This window comes from Coregonus clupeaformis, chromosome 11 (genome assembly GCF_020615455.1).
Source record: "Coregonus clupeaformis isolate EN_2021a chromosome 11, ASM2061545v1, whole genome shotgun sequence".
NCBI lineage: Eukaryota > Metazoa > Chordata > Actinopteri > Salmoniformes > Salmonidae > Coregonus > Coregonus clupeaformis.
Window position 1 is genome coordinate 39,218,451 of NC_059202.1, and position 15,814 is coordinate 39,234,264.

Consider the following 15,814-nt stretch of genomic DNA (forward strand, 5'->3'; position numbering starts at 1 on the left):
AATGTATATGCCATTGTAGGCTACCATTTTATAGAATAAATATGTTGAAATGACGATATCACTGGAGTTATTGTGTAGCCTACCTGGAGCAAACCAATTTAATACATAGCCTATAACTTGTAGCCTTATGTTATAATGAACACATTAGATTGACCGTAACAGTAGTCAGATTACGCTACAGGTAAAACTAATTCTAAAAAATAAACACTGGCTGTTGTTGACAAGCATATTCAGTTAATATACTGTACATATTATTAATATTTTATTCAGTGATTGAAAGTATGAACCCGTCCTCAGTAGCCTATTCCAGCAGGCTATTGGGAAACACTTAAATTAGTCTGTTAATATGAACTAAGTAAACTGCTAAATCCTTCAGTTTACATCTTGCCTACATCTTGTCTAGGCTACTGTAGACTATCTGAAATTAGATGTAGGCCTATTAGGGGCTATAGGCTACCTGCCTTTATCGTAGCAATCTATGGCAACATTTAATTTGAATCATAAACCCAGATTTTAGTCTGTAGCCTATGCCTATTGAAATGATAAATCAATCTCGCAAATGGGCCATTTATAACGGTTTGTAGTCTTAACATCCGGCACATAATAACTGCACAATTGCCAGAAAATAGCCTAACATTAGTTTATGTTCATCCAAGTGTTTCTTGCTCAGATATTGAGATCCTCTGTCCAACTTTCATCACTCAAACTCTCCTGTTGGATTTATCTATAGTTCTGAACATGCGCAAAGGGGATTTATTTATCATTATAAACCTGGTTCGAGCCCTGAATGCTGATTGGCTGAAAGCCGTGGTATATCAGACCATATACCACGGGTATGACAAAACATTACTTTTTACAGTTCTAATTACATTGGTAACCAGTTTATAATAGCAATAAGGCACCAAGGGGGTTTGTGGTATATGGCCAATATACCATGGCTAACAGCTGTATCCAGGCACTCCACGTTACGTCGTGCATAAGAACAGCCTTTATCTGTGGTATATTGGCCATATACCATACCCCCTTGTGCCTTATTGCTTAATCATAGCAGTCAAACTAGTTAAATCGGCATCCATTGATGGAAAATGATCTGGTGAGTTTAATCAGGGCAAATTATATTTTCTCTTGCCACATATTCAAATTCCTTTATTACGCAAAGTCATAGCTTGCAATAATTATTATTTTTAGGAAACCCACATTTTGCTCCTAACATCGTTACAAGTTACTATGATATCCCTTCTTAATTGTCTTGATAATGTTATGGAAAAATAGTTTATTGTATAGATATGGCAAATAAGTATTCTTTTTGGACTAGTTTTCAACCTTTTGTGTGGGTTTTGAGTGGTCATTGGGCTAGAAATTTTAGCTTAACCTTTCAACCCTGAAAGCAGATCGTAATTTTGGTGTGCATAGAATGGAGTCATGAGTGCATTCAGATGCATGGTCTGTGACAAATGTTCTTCACAATACAACAAACATTCTGTTCAGGACAACGCAGGGTATAACACCATGTCATCTTGTAACTGTACATCAAACATACTGATCATAAACATTAACAATGTACTGAATATTACATGAGTTTTTTTTTTTATATGTGAAGTGCACATTTGGACTCACAGGTGTTGGCTTTGCTTGTAAGACATCAAAACAGTATTATTTGTAATCCTCAAACTCATGTTTCAAAATAAATAAAGTCCTCGTAATTTATAGCATTTTCAGCACTCAGACAACAACAAAAATGGCAAAAGTTGCACAATTAGTGGGAGGAATGGGGGCAACTTCTTGTCGCGGGCGGTGTTCAAGTTTAGAATGGCTGTCAGTTAAAACCCATACAGAGCTGTGAAGTGGAGACCCTGAGCTCTGACATCATGTAGAGCAAGTTACTGTACAGCCATTGTGTTCCAATTTAGGCGCTTATCAGTGTCCAAATCTGCCATTTTCAACACGTATACTGGTACAGTGCAGAGGGCTACAGTTACAAACCTCTACTCTCCTACTCTGAGTATTAGTCTACTCTCTGACTGCATAAAGTGAGTTTATTTCTGCCCTCACGGTTTCCCGTTACCCTGTTAAAACTAAAGTCCCTCCTCAGGGTTTGTGGAACATCTCAGGCAAAGTGAACAAATTTAGCCATGATTAATCACTTCAGTTAATCCTTCATGATAAACACTGGGGGAAAAAACTGACCACTGCTTCCCAATTATATACCCTTCTCCCCCAAGTGTGCACTTCCAAGGAAAGGACTGGTTTGAGAACTATGGTGTATCACCACCTGGTACGGCAACTGCACCACCCGCAACCGCAGGGCTCTCCAGAGGATGGTGCGGTCTGCCGAACTCATTATCGGGGGCAAAATACCCGCCCTCCAAGACACATACAACACCCAATGTCACAGGAAAGCCAAAAAGATCATCAAGGACATCAACCACCCGAGCCACTGCCTGTTCACCCCGCTATCATTCAGAAGGCGAGGTCAGTACAGGTGCATCAAAACTGGGACCGAGAGAATGAAAAACAGCTTCAATCTCAAGGCCATCAGACTGTTAAATAGCCACCACTAGCACATTAGAGGCTGCTGCTGCCTATTGAAATCACTGGCCACTTTAAGAAATGGAAAACTATTCACTTTAATAATGTTTACATATCTTGCACTACTCATCTCATATGTATATACTGCATTATATTCTATAATATTCTACTGTATCTTAGTCAATGCTGCTCTGTCATTGCTTGTCCATATATGTATAGTTTTGTGTATATTAGGTATATGTTGTGAAATTGTTAGATATTACTTGTTAGATATTACTGCACTGTCAGAGCTAGAAACACAAGCATTTCGCTACACCCGCTATAACATCTGCTAAACACGTTATCGAGTACACTCTGGATTAAGGATTAAGAGCGTCTGCTAAATTACTTAAATGTAAATGTACATACTTCTGGATGAGGGTTAGAGAATCAAAACATCATCCTAGTCCGACTTCTTCACTATGTAAAGATGGCAGTCTGAATCATGGAAACAAAGCCTTGGTCATTGCGACTTCCTATGTAAAGCCAATATACTCTGACAGGCAGGCCAGCTCAGTTGTAGTTTTAGCCAGGGACTTAAGGAATGGGGAGTGTTAGGGAGTGGGGAGTGTGACACATATACACACACAACGCGGAGGGAGTGTTACTTCTTGTGTCAGAGACTGACTCAGTCTCAGTGAATTACTAATGACACTGCCTCCTTCACGCCGCCATAAATAAACAACGAAAACAAATGTTGCCAAGCGGCAACTCTTCACCGCTCAGAGCCCAGCGGCAAGCACTTTTTAACAGCTCAGGAGGACTTCCAGTCCACTTGCTACTGACTTACTCTCACTGCATCCTCACTAAGGCCTTGTGAGTAAGCCCGGGCCACAGATCTGTATGACCATTATATATCCTGATTATTATAGGCCAGTTTCCCAGCAGCAACTCTTAACAGCTTAGATGGAGTTCTGTCTTCCAGTCAATCCACTTGCTCCACTATCTCGCTTAAGGGTTTGTCACCCAAAGAAAAACAGCCACAAGCCACATCTGTATGGCCATTACGACTGAGTATAGTCAGGTTCAAGGAACAGCCATTGAGGGCAATGAGGGAAATTCTCAAGGAAGGATATTACAAAAAAAAATAAAAAATCCATCAAGTAGGCTACAATGCTTGTCAATAACCAGTCACTATGATTTACCTCATTTGAAATAGACAAACCCAATAAATCAGTGCAAACATGAACCCTTCTGATGTGTTTTACAGTAGGACTAGAAACTCACCACAACAGAGAGGGGGCAGTCGAGTCGGCACATCATTCTGTGAATAGCAGCAATAGTGTGGGATAGCTGTATTTATCTTTATTTCACCCCCACAGTCAATCTAGTTGACCATATTTTTTTTATTTAACCTTTATTTAACCAGTTAAGCCAGTTGAGAACAAGTTCTCATTTAAAACTGCGACCTGGCCAAGATAAAGCAAAGCAGTGCAATAAAAACAACAACACAGAGTTACATATGGGGTAAAACAAAACATAAAGTCAAACATACAACAGAAAATATATATATATACAGTGTGTGCAAATGTAGCAAGTTATGGAGGTAAGGCAATAAATAGGCCACAGTGCAAAATAATTACAGTTAGTATTAACACTGGAATGATAGATGTGCAAGAGATGATGTGCAAATAGAGATACTGGGGTGCAAATTAGCAAAATAAATAACAATATGGGGATGAGGTAGTTGGGTGGGCTAATTACAGATGGGCTGTGTACAGGTGCAGTGATTGGTAAGGTGCTCTGACAACTTATGCTTAAAAGTTAGTGAGGGAGATAAGTGTCTCCAGCTTCAGAGATTTTTGCAGTTCGTTCCAGTCATTGGCAGCAGAGAACTGGAAAGAATGGCGGCCAAAGGAGGTGTTGGCTTTGGAGATGACCAGTGATATATACCTGCTGGAGGGCATACTACGGGTGGGTGTTGCTATGGTGACCAATGAGCTAAGATAAGGCAGGGATTTGCCTAGCAGTGATTTATAGATGGCCTGGAGCCAGTGGGTTTGGCGACGAATATGTAGTGAGGACCAGCCAACAAGAGCGTACAGTTCACAGTGGTAGGTAGTATATGGGGCTTTGGTGACAAAACAGATGGCACTGTGATAGACTACATCCAATTTGCTGAGTAGAGTGTTGGAGGCTATTTTGTAAATAACATCGCCGAAGTCAAGGATTGGTAGGATAGTCAGTTTTACGAGGGCATGTTTGGCAGCATGAGTGAAGGAGGCTTTGTTGCGAAATAGGAAGCCGATTCTGGATTTAACTCTGGATTGGAGATGCTTAATGTGAGTCTGGAAGGAGAGTTTACAGTCTAACCAGACACCTAGGTATTTGTAGTTGTCCACATACTCTAGGTCAGACCCGTCGAGAGTAGTGATTCTAGTCGGGTTTGCGGGTGCCAGCAGCGTTCGATTGAAGAGCATGCATTTAGTTTTACTTGTGTTTAAGAGCAGTTGGAGGCTACGGAAGGAGTGTTGTATGGCATTGAAGCTCGTTTGGAGGTTTGTTAACACAGTGTCCAATGTAGGGCCAGATGTATACAAAATGGTGTCGTCTGCGTAGAGGTGGATCTGAGAATCACCAGCAGCAAGAGCGACATCATTGATATACACAGAGAAAAGAGTCGGCTCAAGAATTGAACCCTGTGGCACCCCAATAGAGACTGCCATAGGTCCAGACAACAGGCCCTCCGATTTGACACATTGAACTCTTTCTGAGAAGTAGTTGGTGAACCAGGCGAGGCAGTCATTTGAGAAACCAAGGCTATTTAGTCTGCCAAAAAGAATGCAGTGGTTGACAGTCGAAAGCCTTGGCCAGGTCAATGAAGATGGCTGCACAGTACTGTCTATTATCGATTGTGGTTATAATATTGTTTAGGAACTTGAGCGTGGCTGAGGTGCACCCATGACCAGCTCGGAAACCGGATTGCATAGCGGAGAAGGTAAGGTGTGATTCGAAGTGGTCGGTGATCTGTTTGTTAACTTGGCTTTCAAAAACTTTCAAAAGGCAGGGCAGGATGGATATAGGCCTCTAACAGTTTGGATCTAGAGTGTCACCCCCTTTGAATAGGGGGATGGCCACGGCAGCTTTCCAATCTCTCGGGATCTCAGACGTTACGAAAGAGAGTTAGTCAGGATGATATCTATAAGGGTGCCCATGTTTATGGATTTAGGGTTGTACCTGGTAGGTTCCTTGATAATTTGTGTGAGATTAAGGGCATCTAGTTTGGATTGTAGGATGGCCGGGGTGTTAAGCATATCCCAGTTTAGGTCACCAAGCAGTACGAACTCTGAGGATAGATTGGGGGCAATCAATTCACATATGGTGTCCAGGGCACAGCTGGGGGCTGAGTGGGGTCTGTAGCAAGCGGCAACAGTGATAGACATTTCTGGAAAGGTGGATTTTTAGAAGTAGGAGCTCAAACTGTTTGGGCACAGACCTGGATAGTATGATAGTACGGTGTGATTCGAAGTATGATAGATAAACAGATAAACAGGAAAGGGTACAGTGTAAAGGAACAGTCCAGCAGGCATAAGCTGTGCAGCTGAGTGATCATAAGATCCAGTGAACAGCAATATGTGAGTCCGAGAGCAGTTCGAATTGGTGCTACAGCACAGGCTAGCAGGAAGCACGGCTGTTGTTTGCGTGTGCTAGCGGGCCGGGGCTAGCAGATGGATCTTCGTGGTCGTCGCAACGGGAAGCCTGTTGAAACCACAGACGATTACGCCAGCAGACCAGTCGTGATGAATCGGCGGGGCTCCGTGTCGACTCTAGGAGGTCCCGTCCGGTTGACAGAGAGGTAGATAGCCGGGAGATGGGCCTGACTCGAGGCTAGCTCAAGGCTGATTAGCCAACAACAACATCCATTTGGTTTCAGCTAGCTAGTTGTGATGATCCGGAGTTAAAGGTCCAGTGATTCAGTGATTCCGGCAGAAAAACCGATATGTTCTGGGTCGATAACGCGCTGTGCAGACAGTGCAGACTGGCCGATAATAGTCCAGGCTAGAGCTGGCTGGTAGGTAGTGCAGGCCATGGACAATGGTGAAAAACTGCTAACGGTGGCTAATAGCAAGTAGCTAGTTAGCTGGCTACTCCCGTCCGGTAGACAGAGTGGTAGATAGCCGGGATATGGGCCTGGCTCTAGGCTAGCTCAAGGCTAACTGGTGCTTGCTTCGGGGGCAGTGGTGATTAGCCAACAGCAACATCCATTCGGTTGCGGCTAGCTTGATGCGATCTGGTGTTAATGTCCAGTGATTCAGTTATTCCGGCAGAAAATCCAATGTTCTGGGTGAAAACCGCTAACGGTGGTTAATAGCAAGTAGCTAGTTAGCTGGCTAGCTAGTTTCAACTGGATATTCTAGATAAAAGGTAAGTCAATAATAGAATCCTTTCCACATTGAGTGAGGTGGGTTGCAGGAAAGTATATTTAGTAGAAGGATGAAAAGTGTGATAGGGAAATATGTACGAAAAATACCAAAAAAAATACAAAAAACAGGCTATTTACACGGACACACACATAGTACACGACCGCACTGCTACGCCATCTTGGATTAGCATAAGTGTTTGCATAAGGTTAAATTGAAATAGAAAAGCTCATGAACACTACTGCTGTGATGATCAAAACACTCAAGGGATGGGGGCAGTCTACACATAATTCTGTGAATAGCAGAACCAGGGTGGGAAAGCTGTATTTAACCCACTGTTAAAATGGCACCCTAAATTTAAACCCAGCTCTCATGTGTCTGCGACATTAATCAATATGTCTCATTCATCCACCTGTCTCTCTCACCCTCTGTCACCTGAAATGGAAAGTGTTTGCATCGGAACTCAAGCATCCATGAGGGTTCTGGGCAAGACGGGGTGCCCCTACTGTCTGACTATCTGTGACTTATGAGTGAGCTGACCTCAGAACAGACAGAAGGAACTCTGGGGAGCAGGAAGTGGGCACAGTTCCTGAGGAGAGAGAGGAGAGAGAAGGGGGCAGAGTCAGACACTGTATAAAATCCAGCTGCTGCCCAAAGCTATTATTATTTAGTACCATTAGACATGCGAGACAATGTCATAACAATATTAGTCACCACAGGTGTAGAGGCTCTTGGCATTCATTTGTTTCTGAACACAGCATAGAATTATGCCCATGTCTGTCTATTAGCATGCTGGTCCCAGATATGTTTGTGCTGTCTTGCCAACTTGTATGGCCAATGATAACAATCATAGGAGTTGGCAAGACAGCACACACAGACCTGGTACCAGAATACAATCAGTATGTAGAATCAGTAGCAGTGAAGAAATATTTTTGATTTTGTCACCTATCTGGGGTTGGTTGGGTCTGACTTCTGTCTGCCTGGTCACAGAGAGAGAACAGCATTTGAACAGCAGACAGCAGCACCATCACTGGTGAGTGGTAAATGCACTGCCTTATCCCATTACTGCCACCATCTATCAGCAGAAAAACACCTACCCAATTACAGTGACAGTGTGACACATAGCCTTAGGTCATGTATCGTCTCTGCACCTATTAAGAAGCCTCCATATCATGTGTATGGACTGCAGTAGCGGTGGTTATGAACTCAGAGCAGAGTCCGAGAAATAGACACCCCAGGCAAGAAGGATGTTATTGCTGCTGCTGGTTGCATCTCAAGTGGTACTCTGTTCCCTATATAGTGCAGTCCTTTTGACCAGAGCCCTACAGGAGTATGATGACCTCAAGTGCCCGTCTCTTACAGAGCTACAGTGCAGTGCACTCTCTCAAGACACTGTGGCCAGCCAGCCACCCACCTGCATTGATAAGCAGGTGCTGCAGATAGAGGTGAAGAGAAAGCCTTCAGGCTGAAAGCACTTAAGGTAATAGTGTTAGACCTATTTGCTGAGTAGGGCTATTTGCCTCTCCTGTTGTGCTCTCTAGTCTCTTATTTGAATGGCTCGTCACGTACCAGCGATGCAGTACTATTGAACAATGTAGTATAACAAAGCGTCTGAGGGAATGCATATTGCTGCTGGTAAGGTGGCTAGGTGAACTCTAGTAGGAGTGATAAGTAGCCTACAGTCTCTGTTAAGATATTACATACAGTGGGGAAAAAAAGTATTTAGTCAGCCACCAATTGTGCAAGTTCTCCCACTTAAAAAGATGAGAGAGGCCTGTAATTTTCATCATAGGTACACGTCAACTATGACAGACAAAATGAGGAAAAAAAATCCAGAAAATCACATTGTAGGATTTTTAATGAATTTATTTGCAAATTATGGTGGAAAATAAGTATTTGGTCAATAACAAAAGTTTATCAATACTTTGTTATATACCCTTTGTTGGCAATGACACAGGTCAAATGTTTTCTGTAAGTCTTCACAAGGTTTTCACACACTGTTGCTGGTATTTTGGCCCATTCCTCCATGCAGATCTCATTTTACATTTACATTTTAGTCATTTAGCAGACGCTCTTATCCAGAGCGACTTACAGTTAGTGAATACATATTTTTTTTATACTGGCCCCCCGTGGGAATCGAACCCACAACCCTGGCGTTGCAAACGCCATGCTCTATCAACTGAGCTACATCCCTGCCGGCCATTCCCTCCCCTACCCTGGACAACGCTGGGCCAATTGTGTGCCGCCCATGAGTCTCCCGGTCACGGCCGGCTGCGACAGAGCCTGGATTCGAACCAGGATCTAGTGGCACAGTTAGCACTGTGATGCAGTGCCTTAGACCACTGCGCCACTCAGGAGTATCTCCTCTAAAGCAGTGATGTTTTGGGGCTGTCGCTGGGCAACACAGACTTTCAACTCCCTCCAAAGATTTTCTATGGGGTTGAGATCTGGAGACTGGCTAGGCCACTCCAGGACCTTGAAATGCTTCTTACGAAGCCACTCCTTCATTGCCCGGGCGGTGTGTTTGGGATCATTGTCATGCTGAAAGACCCAGCCACGTTTCATCTTCAATGCCCTTGCTGATGGAAGGAGGTTTTCACTCAAAATCTCACGATACATGGCCTCATTCATTCTTTCCTTTACACGGATCAGTCGTCCTGGTCCCTTTGCAGAAAAACAGCCCCAAAGCATGATGTTTCCACCCCCATGCTTCACAGTAGGTATGGTGTTCTTTGGATGCAACTCAGCATTCTTTGTCCTCCAAACACGACGAGTTGAGTTTTTACCAAAAAGTTATATTTTGGTTTCATCTGACCATATGACATTCTCCCAATCCTCTTCTGGATCATCCAAATGCACTCTAGCAAACTTCAGACGGGCCTGGACATGTACTGGCTTAAGCAGGGGGACACGTCTTGCACTGCAGGATTTGAGTCCCTGGCGGCGTAGTGTGTTACTGATGGTAGGCTTTGTTACTTTGGTCCCAGCTCTCTGCTGGTCATTCACTAGGTCCCCCCGTGTGGTTCTGGGATTTTTGCTCACCGTTCTTGTGATCATTTTGACCCCACTGGGTGAGATCTTGCGTGGAGCCCCAGATCGAGGGAGATTATCAGTGGTCTTGTATGTCTTCCATTTCCTAATAATTGCTCCCACAGTTGATTTCTTCAAACCAAGCTGCTTACCTATTGCAGATTCAGTCTTCCCAGCCTGGTGCAGGTCTACAATTTTGTTTCGGGTGTCCTTCGGCAGCTCTTTGGTCTTGGCCATAGTGGAGTTTGGAGTGTGACTGTTTGAGGTTGTGGACAGGTGTATTTTATACTGATAACAAGTTCAAACAGGTGCCATTAATACAGGTAACGAGTAGAGGACAGAGGAGCCTCTTAAAGAAGAAGTTACAGGTCTGTGAGAGCCAGAAATCTTGCTTGTTTGTAGGTGACCAAATACTTATTTTCCACCATACTTTGCAAATAAATTCATTAAAAATCCTACAATGTGATTTTCTGGAGAATTTTTTTTCTCAATTTGTCTGTCATAGTTGACGTGTACCTATGATGAAAATTACAGGCCTCTCTCATCTTTTTAAGTGGGAGAACTTGCACAATTGGTGGCTGACTAATACTTTTTCCCCCCACTGTATCTACATACATGCTAAATGTCTGGGTCCATTTATTGATGCATGCCACATATTGGTGGCTCCATGCAAGAAAGTTCAAAAGGTCAAAGCTCAAGTATTAGGGGACAACCCTCCCTGTGTGTTATGCTTAGTCCTTATATAATGCATTGCATACAGTAAGGGGGAAATTCAGACCCCAGTAACGCAAGTGTAAATGTAACTTTATTGGAATTTTTATTTATCAGAATGGGGGAAATTCCAGTGCCAGCAAGGTACGTGTTTGGGGTGGAGATTAAAGAAATGGAGGTGTGGCGGAGGTGTGTGTACATATACTCCATATTCTGACCTTGTCTTAATTCCCTAATTATTCCACCGCCTTTTTTCGCAAGGAAACCATGAATAAGGTCGAGCGAACCTGCCGGTTCCAAGTGGAAAAAGCGTATTTATTTTTTCCGATAGAAATAACAGCATTCTCCATCTTCTGTAATTTATAAATATATATGATAAGAGCTAGGTAAATGAGTAATCCGTTTGGATAAGGGGATTGTAAATATAGGCTAAATGACAATGGTTTTAGATCAATTTTACCTTATGATCGCTGGAGATGAATGTGAATCCAGCCATATGGCATGAATCAAAAGCAGATCAGTAAAGTATGAAATGCTGTGCAGAATGTCTATTATGTGGCCTTACAGGGCAAGGCTAATGGGATGACAAGGCAAAGAGTTGAGCCAAATGTAACCTTTGTGCTCTCTAGAATGTTTTAATCATATGCCCCGACTTTTCCTGTTTCCATAAATTTGTAGGCTAAAAGCCTATGTTAAATATTGTTAGCCGCTATCTGTAGTGACTAAGTAATAACCACGTACTGTATATTTAACTGGCAATGTAATGTTTGTTTCCTTCCCTACATTCGTATCATCCCATTCCATTGTTTGATTTAGCCTACCTGTATCTATTTCCTCTGTAAACGCTGTCACGTCCTTATGGTTGTGGCTGAGGGTTAAGTAATTGGGGATACTATTTCATGAAGGCCAAATACAAATTGTAGTAAAAATGTAATGCAAATCGGGACATGTCGGCTTATCAAGTCATTACGGAGCTCATTATGGAGCTCAAACCGTTACTAGCTCTAGTTTTCCATGAAGTAGCATTCATGATTATTCCCTTAACATAAATAATGTGTAAAATCAGAGTTTAAAAAAAAATCTACCCATGGGTTCTGAAACTGAGACAAATATGCATATATTTTCATTGCTATCGTTCTATATTCTGAATGCATTCTCCAACACGGTGCTCCAACAACCAAGAGCTCCCAGCTGCAAAGCATTTGAGCCGAGCGAAGGTTTCTGAAACCCTCCTAATCATCAGATACCATCTGGAGAACTGGACCGAGCTGTGCTGTAGTCAGTGTGTTCACCGGACAGAGAGAGTGTGTGTGTGTGATCCTGGTAATAGTTCGCCTGGGCACAATATGGTATTCTGTCCTCTCCTCGCAACACGTTTAAAACCTCAATGTTACATTCTACGCCCTGTTTAGAGAATTGAAAACTAAATAGGCCCAAAGAGATGGTGTGTGTGTGTGTGTGTGTGTGTGTGTGTGTGTGTGTGTGTGTGTGTGTGTGTGTGAAGTCGCCTACACAGTAATAAAACACAACATCAAAATATAATATTTGTAGAATATAATTTGCGAATGACCTGTCCTATAGGCTATTTGTATGAACATTTTACATTTTAAATAACAAAATGTCTGTCTATTAACACAATATTAACACAATAAGTTGCCTCTAATTACTTGTGTTTGCAGCGGAAATTGGCCTGCTAAAGTGAGCTACTGCCAAAATTGTCAAACTCCTTGGAGCAGCTTGCGATGTGCATAAGTCTCGTTACTTTGTCCTCAAGAAGGCGTGATCTTGAGGCCGTCTTTATTCTGTTTTGGAGAGAGAATTCACTCTCGTTGGGCACACTGGAAACCGGATAATCAACACCAGCTTTGCCACTTTTGCCCAGTCGGTGTACACTTCTCCGAAATCCCTTATGACGGACCTTTAATCTTTATGGATCCACCATATCCATAAAGTGCTGTCGTCATCGGTACCGCATCTTGTTGTGCGCTTGGGGCATCGATCATCGGTGGCGCAGGGTTGGCATCCTTTCTCTCCATTTCTTTGCCAAAGTGGTCCAGTAAGCAATCAATGGATGACTGCGCATAGACCTGAAACTCTGTGGAGACGTATGATTTTTTCTAATGATGACATCTGAAGGAAAGTAAGCCAATTTATCATATTTTTATAAATGACTTTAAAAGTTATAGGCTACTATTTTCGTAAAATAGAGGGTAGGATAGTGCTTTTATGTGTATTTTGTCCAATGTCGAAACAAATAATTATAAAACTTGAATTGAATCTGATTTATACAAATTTAGCCAACTTGGCTACTGGGTAGATTTATTATTTTATGCATTAGGTTAGGGTTATTAAAATCAAAATAAAGCCAATAACTCACCATTTCTTTGAACTGGGTATCGGGTAGGATTTATGACAACGTCAAAGCAGGTCAGTAAATCCATGTCGTCTTCAGCGAATCTCTTGTACAATAAATCAATTAGATGCTGAATGTACTGCCGCCTTGTTCCAGTCAATGCTTGGATGGTACTCTCGTCTGACTTGGTCATTGCTGTCCCCCTGAACACATTCTCCTCGCATCCCTCAAGGAAAAGCTGTTCCTCTGGGCCAGGGTGGTCTCTCAATTGGGTCAATGCAGCAATTGATCCATGCACAATGGGTTTGATGCTGGCTAAGTTTATGTCCTCTCGCTGGAAAATCTGATTTAGCTTTGTCATGACAGCCATCACATCAGACATAGTGTGAGTAAGCGCAGTGATGTTGTAGGTCTGGATTTGTTTGAGAATGCCTCCACAGGCCGCTTCCTCGCTAAGCTCAATCACCAGAACAGGTCAATTGTGCTTTATGCACTCTACGGCCCTGCACAAGGACAGCCAGCGCACAGCGCAGTGGTGCTTCAGGCTGATCATATCATCATCATCTAGGGCTGCACTGAGATCACATACATGGGTTGTTTTGGTGGCTGAGTGTTTATAATAAGTATGGACCGTGTTCACAGTGTTTTTGTAAGCAGATATCTTATTGACTGCTTTGGCTCCATCATCTGCAACTAATTCAGCAAGATACACAATGGACTTGCACAGAGTGCGGACTCCGTCTTCTTCTCTGAAGGGAGCCAACGCCAGCACGCTTGCTAGTCATAACATTGGCCCCGTCTGATCACAGACCGAGCACCTGACTGACATCCACACCCCTCTCCTGCAGCAACTCCTCCACTTTGTCATAAATGCACTGTGCCATGCCAGAGTGCACACTTTAGTTGCCCAGAAAGCATGTTTCCGTTTTCCCTCCCCTTTCACACTTCATATAAATTATGAGTTTGTTGTCCACTGTGATATTTACAGTTTCACCAATGATTATGACTACAAACTCACTGGCCTGCAGTTTCTCATCTAGCTCACTAAGTAGGGTTTTCTCTAATACATCTGTGACGAAGTCAGGGGCCTTGACAGACCGCAGCAACTCGGTCATCCCCAGGAATTGGTGGCTGGCAATGGTTCTGTGTGCCATGTGTAAGACCACTTTCAATTGAGACACCAGCTCACTCGTAGCTACCAGTACTGCTCTGTCATGGTGCTGTCTCATAGCCCTTTGCTGTCGTAGTAATTGCAGGGATGCAACATTATCAGTGGATTTACTATGTTCCACTAGTGATGACATTCTGAAGTTTGTGGACCCCTTGGTGAATACATTCCTTCTATTGCACTTTTCATACCGCATGCCATTTACTTTTCTTGCCTCAGCCATTTAAACTTGTACCCCCACTCCGGTCTGAAAAGTTATGTATGTGTCACGCCCTGGTTCTGGGGACACTGTTATGTTGAGCCAGGGTGTGTAGATTTCTGTGTTGTTGTTCTAGTTGTTTCTTTTCTATGTTGGCCAGTGTGGTTCTCAATCAGAGGCAACGAGTGTCAGCTGTGGCTGGTTGTCTCTGATTGGGAACCACATTTATACAGGCTGTTTTCCCACAGTAGTTGTGGGATCTTGTTTCTAGTTGGTTTGTGTTAGACCGTGAACTGTCACGTTATCGTTTTGTTGTTTTTGATCGTGTATTCACTTAATAAAGAGTATGTTTGCCTGCAACGCTGCGCCTTGGTCCTCCTCTGTATACGATGATCGTGACAGAAGATCCCACCAAGACTGGACCAAGCAGCAAGTCCAGGAGCCATCGCCTGAGAGATCTCTAGCGGATCTCCTTCGCCTCCTCGACTGGGTCAAGCCATGTGAGGAAGAGAGGGGCTTGACGTGGAAGCAGAAGGGCGAAAGGCTGGCAAAAAGTATGGAGACCTGGTCCACGGGGAGGAGTGAAGCCCATAAAATTTTTAGGGGGGGGGCTAACGCCGTGGACGACGGGGCAGCAGGAGACCGCGACAGAGCAGCCCAGCGGGTTGGCAGAGGAGGCCGCCAGGTTACGGGGGCCACTGGTCGAAGAGGGGAAGGAAGGTGTAGAGGCACGGCGAGAGGTACTGGGGTGTGTTACCAGTCCGGTCCGGCCCGTTCCTGATCCCTGCATAGGGCCAGTGGTGTGTGTCCCCAGTACGGTCCGGCCTGTTCCTGTTCCTCGCATCGAGCCTGTGGTGCGCGTCGCCAGCCCGGTCCGGCCCGCTCCTGCTCCCCACACCAAGCCAGTGGTGTGCGTCGTCAGTCCGGCACGGCCCGTGCCTGTTCCCCACACCAAGCCAGTGGTGTGCGTCGCCAGTCCGGTCAGGCCCGATCCTGTTCCACCGGTGCCTGGTCGGTCAGCTGCTTCACGCCGGAGCTAGAGCAATCCGCTCCACCTGTGTGCAGTCCAGCTCCGGCCAGCGGGGCCAGACCGGACCAGGGGTACTTTGGGGGGTTGGAGAGGGAGCGGGGATCAGGTCCGGAGCCGGATCCGCCGCCTAGGCGGAGTGCCCACCCGGTCCCTCCCCTGTGGTGTTTGGATGACGCGGTCGGAGTCCGCGCCTTTAGGGGGGGGTACTGTCACGCCCTGGTTCTGGGGACACTGTTATGTTGAGCCAGGGTGTGTAGATTTCTGTGTTGTTGTTCTAGTTGTTTCTTTTCTATGTTGGCCAGTGTGGTTCTCAATCAGAGGCAACGAGTGTCAGCTGTGGCTGGTTGTCTCTGATTGGGAACCACATTTATACAGGCTGTTTTCCCACAGTAGT